Genomic DNA, 8331 nt, shown 5'->3' with positions numbered 1-8331 from the left:
TACTTGTGGGTCATCATTCATCACCTCTTGAGCCACCAACTGGGAGCCGCCCAATATTTTTAGGCGGGTAGCACCGCACGCCTTTGCCATATTCATCCCGTGAATCAGAGCTTCATATTCTGCTTCATTATTTGATGCATTGGGAAAGGTCATCCGCAGTTTGTACTTCATTTTGTCCCCTTGGGGTGAGACAAGTATTACGCCTGCTCCTGCTCCTTCCAGCCTCTTGGACCCGTCGAAATTCATGTGCTAGGTACGCGATAAATCTGGAGGTCCCGTGTTTTGCAATTCCATCCACTCTGCGACGAAGTCAGGCAGAATTTGCAACTTGATCACCTTTCTTTTTTTCATATGTGATGTCCCGAGGGGAAAGCTCGATTCCCCAAAGGGAGACATGTCCCGTAGCTTCTGGATTGTTCATTATATTTGAGACAGGGGCCTCGTTGACCACTATTATCGGGTGTGCCGAAAAATATTGCCTTAGCTTTCTTGCTGACATGAAAACTCTATAAGCCAGCTTCTGATACTACGGGTAGCGCTGTTTGGATGGTGATAAGATTTCACTAAGGAAATATATTGGCCGCTGCACACCGTGAATATTTTCTTCTTCTTCTCGCTCTACCACGAGGACTGTGTTGACCACCTGAGGTGCGGCCGCAATGTATAACAGGAGAGGTTCTTTATCCTTCGGAGCCACCAATATTGGTGGTGTCGAAATTGTGCGTTTGATATGTTCAAAGGCTTTGTCCGCTTTTTCGTTCCACTCGAACTTTTCTCCTTGCTTGATGAGCGCGTAGAAAGGCAACGCTTTTTCCCCCAACCTTGCGACGAATCTGCTTAATGTTGCGACTCACCCGGTCAACTGCTGTATTTCCTTGAGCTTAGTTGGTTTCCTCATCGTTACGATGGCTTGTATTTTTTCTGGGTTGGCCTCGATTCATCTGGCTGATACCAAGTATCCGAGGAGTTCTCCCACAGGAACTCCAAAGGAACATTTCGTCGGGTTCAACTTGGGGCGAAACTTGTCTTGGTTGTCGAAGGTTTCTCGCAGGTCATCGATGAGAGAGGACCCTGTCTTTGTTGTGATGACGATGTCGTCATTGTATACTTGAACGTTCTTGCCAATCTGCGTGGCGAGACATTTCTGCATCATCCTTTGATATGTGGCTCCCGCGTTTTTCAACCCGAAGGGAATTGTCCGGTAGCAGAACACACCATAAGGGGTTATGAAAGCTGTTTTGACTTCATCTTCTTCTTTTAAGTGAATCTGATTGTAACCAGAATACGCATCCAGGAAGGAAAGACGTTCGCAACCCGCTGTGGAATCGATAATTTGATCGATCCTCGGGAGGGGAAAGTGATCCTTTGGATAATATTTATTGAGACACGTGAAGTTGACGCATATGCAAAGGACCTCAGTGTTTTTCTTCAGGACCAGCAATGGGTTGGCAACCCATGTGGCCTCGGTGTGCAACTCCTTGATGAAACCTGCTTCTTTAAGTCGACGGATCTCAGATAGCACAGCTTTGCGGTTTGGCTCAGAAGAACGCCGCAAAGTTGTCGAATTAGTCTGGCTCTTGGATCTAGATTGGGAGGGTGCTCGGCAAGTTCCCTAGGTACTCCTGGCATGTCAGGTGGACACCATGCGGAAATTTCCCAGCGCTCACGGAGGAACTCGATGAGCACGCTTTCCTATGTGCTATCCATGTTTGTTGCAATGGCTGTCGTCTTCTTGGGATCTGTTAGGTGAATCTGCACTTTCTTAGAGTTCTTGGAGGTGTCAAAAGCTTGCTCCTGCAAGGATCTTCCTCCATCAGGTAACACGTCGTAGTTGGTGGTAACCTTGGATGCTTCGTACTTAGCCTGCATGCCAAAGGTTTCAGAGAGCTTATGGAAATCTTTGTCGCGTTTATCTGCCAGAGTAAAGCTTCCTTTCACTGTGATTGGGCCCTTCGGTCCAGGAATCCTCCATAACAGGTATGCATGATGCGGCACAACCATGAATTTACCATACGCGGGTCGTCCCAAGAGAGCATGGTACTATGATGGAAAACCGATAACTTCAAACTACAGCTTCTCCCTCCTAAATTTTTCTCGAGTTCCAAACTGTACGTTGAGATTGATTTTTCCCGGAGGATAGTTTGGCTTCTCAGGTGTAATGCCATGGAAACGCATGTCCGTTGGTGTCAGGTTTGCCAGAGAAATATTCATCTTCCTCAACGTATCCGCGTACATGAGGTTCAGATTGCTTCCTCCATCGATGAATATGCGCGAGACCTCGAATCCCGCAATCACCGCTGGTAAAATCATAGCTGATTGTCCTGGTCGTGGAACTTGAGACGGGTGATCCGCTTGAGTGAATCCTATGTCCTGTGCCGACCAATTAAGGTACTCGATGGTTGGTGGAGGCATCTTCTCTGCCATGTATACCTGCCGCGAAATTAACTTCTGCGCCCTATTCGAGGGTCTGCCTTTCTGAATCATCGACACTGCTCCCGTTGTGTCAATGTAGTCGCCATTGTTGACTGGAGGTGCCGCCAACTGCAGGTGCTGTTGGTTTTCATTGGTAATTGAGGGTGGTGGTGGCAGGTGGATTTCACTCCTTGGCCCCTCTACATACCCCCTGTTTTCCGCTTGTGTGTTGGCGTTCTCTGCGTACCTATGCAAAGCTTGGAAAGTTCGGTAGTCCTTCTGAAGATGGTCTGACTGTCTTTTTCCCTTCATTGTCGAGGTAAAAATGCATCTGACACGGCCCGTTCAGAAGATCTTCGGGTGATATATTGTATGGCCTTGGAAATCGTGGTCGATTATTTTGTCTGCTGGAGCCCGGCGCGTCTCTATGATCATTGCGCTGGTCGTTGCCTCTCTGATAATCATCTCTATGATTTCCCCCATTATTTCCTCGGAAGCCAGCCGCCACTTGGCTGGGACCATCATTATCTAAGAAGTGGCGATAACGTCACCTATTTTGATTGTTGTTTCTGTTGCGATCCTCTTCGGGTGACCTCTGTCGTTTGTTTTGGACAGCGTCTTCGCCATCTGCCCAGTGATTCGCTATCTCCATGAGTTCTGCTATTGTCCTTGGATTGGATCTACCCAAGTCCTCGATTAAATCTCTTCTTCGGAACCCTGCGACAAATGCATCGATTTCTCTTTTATCGGATACTTTTTTTGCCGAGTTTTTATGATGCTCCATCGCTGGATATACGTCCTCATCGACTCATCATACTTCTGCTTGCAGGCCCTCAGCTGCTCTATTGATGCAGGTGATACGTCCAAAACGTATCTACTTTCCCGAACACTTTTGCTATTGTTTTGCCTCTAATTTGTGTATTTTGGATGCAACTAACACGGACTAACGCTGTTTTCAGCAGAACTGTTCGGTGTCTCGTTTTTGTGCAGAAATCCAACTTTCGGAAAATCCTCGGAATTTATGCGGAAGGTCCTATTTTCCCGGAATATTGGCGGAGCCGAAGGGCGAGCCGGTGGGGGCCCGAGGGCCCCACACACTAGGCCGGCGCGGCCCAGGAGGGGCCCGCGCGGCCCTAGTGTGTGGCGGCCTCGGCCGGCCCCCGACGCCCTCTTTCGGACTACTTATTGCCTTCGACCTAAAAACACACGGTAGGAAGTCGAAGTCGGCAGAAACCCTCCAGAACGCCGCCACATCGCGAAACTCCGTCTCGGGAGCCAGAAGTCTCCGTTCTGGCACTCCGCCGGGACGGGGAATTGGAGGAGATCATCGCCACTGATACGTCTCCGACGTATCGATAATTTCTTATGTTCCATGCCACATTATTGATGATATCTACATGTTTTATGCACACTTTATGTCGTATTCGTGCATTTTCTGGAACTAACCTATTAACAAGATGCCGAAGAGCCGATTGTCTGTTTCTGCTGTTTTTGGTTTCAGAAATCCTAGTAACGAAATATTCTCGGAATTGGACGAAATCAACGCCCAGGGTCCTATTTTGCCACGAAGCTTCCAGAAGACCGAAAGGGATACGATGTGGGGCGACGAGGCGCCGCCACCATAGGTCCGCGCGGCCAGAGGGGGGCCCGCGCCGCCCTATGGTGTGGGCCCCTCGTCAGCCCTCCGACTCTGCCCTTCCGCCTACTTATAGCCTCCGTCGCGAAACCCCCGATACGAAGAACCACGATACGGAAAACCTTACTGAGACGCCGCCGCCGCCAATCCCATCTCGGGGGATTCTGGAGATCTCCTCCGGCACCCTGCCGGAGAGGGGATTCATCTCCCGGGAGGACTCTTCACCGCCATGGTCGCCTCCCGGAGTGATGAGTGAGTAGTTCACCCCTGGACTATGGGTCCATAGCAGTAGCTAGATGGTTGTCTTCTCCTCATTGTGCTTCATTGTTGGATCTTGTGAGCTGCCTAACATGATCAAGATCATCTATCTCGTAATGCTATATGTTGTGTTTGTCGGGATCCGATGGATAGAGAATACCATGTTATGTTAATTATCAAGTTATTACCTATGTGTTGTTTATGATCTTGCATGCTCTCTGTTATTAGTAGAGGCTCGGCCAAGTTGATGCTAGTAACTCCAAGAGGGAGTATTTATGCTCGATAGTGGGTTCATGCCTACATTGATACCTGGGACGATGTGACGAAGGTTCTAAGGTTGTGTTGTGTTGTTGCCACTAGGGATAAAACATTGATGCTATGTCTAAGGATGTAGTTGTTGATTACATTACGCACCATACTTAATGCAATTGTCTCGTTGCTTTGCAACTTAATACTTGGAGGGGTTCGGATGATAACCTCGATGGTGGACTTTTTAGGCATAGATGCAGTTGGATGGCGGTCTATGTACTTTGTCGTAATGCCCAATTAAATCTCACTGTACTTATCATGATATGTATGTGCATTGTTATGCCCTCTCTATTTGTCAATTGCCCGACTGTAATTTGTTCACCCAACATGCTTTTATCTTATGGGAGAGACACCTCTAGTGAACTGTGGACCCCGGTCCATTCTTTTATACCGAAATACAAATCTGTCGCAATACTTGTTCTTTACTCGTTTTCTCTGCAAACAATCATCTTCCACACAATACGGTTAATCCTTTGTTACAGCAAGCCGGTGAGATTGACAACCTCACTCTGTTTCGTTGGGGCAAAGTACTTTGGTTGTGTTGTGCGGGTTCCACGTTGGCGCCGGAATCTCCGGTGTTGCGCCGCACTACATCCCGCCGCCATCAACCTTCAACGTGCTTCTTGGCTCCTCCTCGTTTCGATAAACCTTGGTTTCTTTCCGAGGGAAAACTTGCTGCTGTGCGCATCATACCTTCCTCTTGGGGTTCCCAACGAACGTGTGAATTACACGCCATCAAGCATATTTTCTGGCGCCGTTGCCGGGGAGATCAAGACACGCTGCAAGGGGAGTCTCCACTTCTCAATCTCTTTACTTTGTTTTTGTCTTGCTTTATTTTATTTACTACTTTGTTTGCTGCGTTATACTAAAAACACAAAAAAATTAGTTACTTGCATTTACTTTATTTTAGTTTATTTCATCATGTTTCCTCCTAAGTACACCACAAAAGACATACCGGTGGGACAAGGGTCTATAATTGGGAGAGATAATATAGAAGAATTTTTCACCCATGTTAGTATGCATGAAGATCTTAAAGATATACCACTTGCAAAAGCTGTCCCTACTTATGAAGATGCTTCTATTTGTTTGGTACGCATGATGGAAGCTAGATTTATTAGTCTCAACCCCATGATACAACACATGTTTCTTACACTTTCTGATATGGAGCGGGGAGAAAAGAGAGATTTTGTTCTAAAAGTCTTAGTGCGAGAATTTGAAGATATAGCTATAGAAGCTAGAAAAGTTTTTATTAAGCATAAGAGGCTTGGCTTTTATACCGACTTTAAAAGAACACTTGAAAAAATGGATATGTATAGACTAAAATACACTAATAATGCTAATGATGGTGGGGAGATTAAAGCACCAATACCATGTAAGCTCCTAGCAATACATGAAGCTCTAGAAAATAATTATGCTTGGCTTGTTCCTGAAAATTTGTTTGATGAAAATAGCAAGCCTAAGACTAATGAAAAGGGAGCCTCTGAAACTTACATAGATAATATACAATGCATGGTTGAGAAAACTCCAAATACCCCTGGTTATAATACCGATGCATCATCCTTTCATAATACTTGATATACACTTTCTGCGCCTAGCTGAAAGGCGTTAAAGAAAAGCGCTTATGGGAGACAACCCATGTTTTTACTACAGTATTTTTTTTATATTTGAGTCTTGGAAGTTGTTTACTACTGTAGCAACCTCTTCTTATCTTAGTTTTATGTTTTGTTGTGCCAAGTAAGGTCTTTGATAGTAAAGTAAATACTAGATTTGAATTACTGCACAGAAACAGATTTCTTTGCTGTCACGAATCTGGGTCTAATTCTCTGTAGGTAACTCAGAAAATTAAGCCAATTTACGTGAGTGATCCTCAGATATGTACGCAAATTTCATTCAATTTGGGAATTTTCATTTGAGCAAGTCTGGTACCCTAATAAAATCCATCTTTACGGATCTGTTCTGTTTTGACAGATTCTGCCTTTTATTTCGCATTGCCTCTTTTGCTATGTTGGATGAATTTCTTTGATCCATTAATGTCCAGTAGCTTTATGCAATGTCCAGAAGTGTTAACAATGATTGTGTCACCTCTGAACATGTTAATTTTTATTGTGCACTAACCCTCTAATGAGTTGTTTCGAGTTTAGTGTGGAGGAAGTTTTCAAGGATCAAGAGAGGAGTATGATACAATATGATCAAGGAGAGTGAAAGCTCTAAGCTTGGGGATGCCCCGGTGGTTCACCCCCGCATATTCTAAGAAGACTCAAGCGTCTAAGCTTGGGGATGCCCAAGGCATCCCCTTCTTCATCGACAACATTATCGGGTTCCTCCCCTGAAACTATATTTTTATTCCGTCACATCTTATGCACTTTGCTTGGAGCGTCGGTTTGTTTTTGTTTTTGTTTTGTTTGAATAAAATGGATCCTAGCATTCACTTTGTGGGGGAGAGACACGCTCCGTCTGTAGCATATGGACAAGTATGTCCTTAGGCTCTACTCATAGTATTCATGGCGAAGTTTCTTCTTCGTTAAATTGTTATATGGTTGGAATTGGAAAATACTACATGTAGTAACTCTAAAATGTCTTGAATAATTTGATACTTGGCAATTGTTGTGCTCATGTTTAAGCTCTTGCATCATATACTTTGCACCCATTAATGAAGAAACACTTAGAGCATGCTAATTTGGTTTGCATATTTGGTTTCTCTAGAGTCTAGATAATATCTAGTATTGAGTTTTGAACAACAAGGAAGACGGTGTAGAGTCTTATAATGTTTACAATATGTATTTTATGTGAGTTTTGCTGCACCGTTCATCCTTGTGTTTGTTTCAAATAACCTTGCTAGCCTAAGCCTTGTATCGAGAGGGAATACTTCTCATGCATCCAAAATCGTTGAGCCAACCACTATGCCATTTGTGTCCACCATACCTACCTACTACATGGTATTTCTCCGCCATTCCAAAGTAAATTGCTTGAGTGCTACCTTTAAAATTCCATCATTCACCTTTGCAATATATAGCTCATGGGACAAATAGCTTAAAAACTATTGTGGTATTGAATATGTACTTATGCACTTTATCTCTTATTAAGTTGCTTGTTGTGCGATAACCATGTTTCGGGGACGCCATCAACTATTCTTTGTTGAATATCATGTGAGTTGCTATGCATGTCCGTCTTGTCTCGAAGTAAGAGAGATCTACCACCTTAATGGTTGGAGCATGCATATTGTTAGAGAAGAGCATTGGGCCGCTAACTAAAGCCATGATTCATGGTGGAAGTTTCAGTTTTGGACATATATCCTCAATCTCATATGAGAATAATAATTCTTGTCACATGCTTATGCATTAAAGAGGAGTCCATTATCTGTTGTCCATGTTGTCCCGGTATGGATGTCTAAGTTGAGAATAATCAAAAGCGAGAAATCCAAAATGCGAGCTTTCTCCTTAGACCTTTGTACAGGCGGCATGGAGGTACCCCATTGTGACACTTGGTTAAAACATGTGTATTGCGATGATCCGGTAGTCCAAGCTAATTAGGACAAGTTGTGGGCACTATTAGTATACTATGCATGAGGCTTGCAACTTGTAAGATATAATTTTCATAACTCATATGCTTTATTACTACCGTTGACAAAATTGTTTCATGTTTTCAAAATAAAAGCTCTAGCACAAATATAGCAATCGATGCTTTCCTCTTTGAAGGACCAATCTTTTTACTTTTAT

The sequence above is a fragment of the Lolium rigidum genome, chromosome 3, assembly GCF_022539505.1.
Source record: "Lolium rigidum isolate FL_2022 chromosome 3, APGP_CSIRO_Lrig_0.1, whole genome shotgun sequence".
Classification (NCBI taxonomy): Eukaryota; Viridiplantae; Streptophyta; class Magnoliopsida; order Poales; family Poaceae; genus Lolium; species Lolium rigidum.
The sequence above is the reverse complement of the archived record's forward strand: the minus strand, read 5'-3'. Positions refer to the sequence as shown.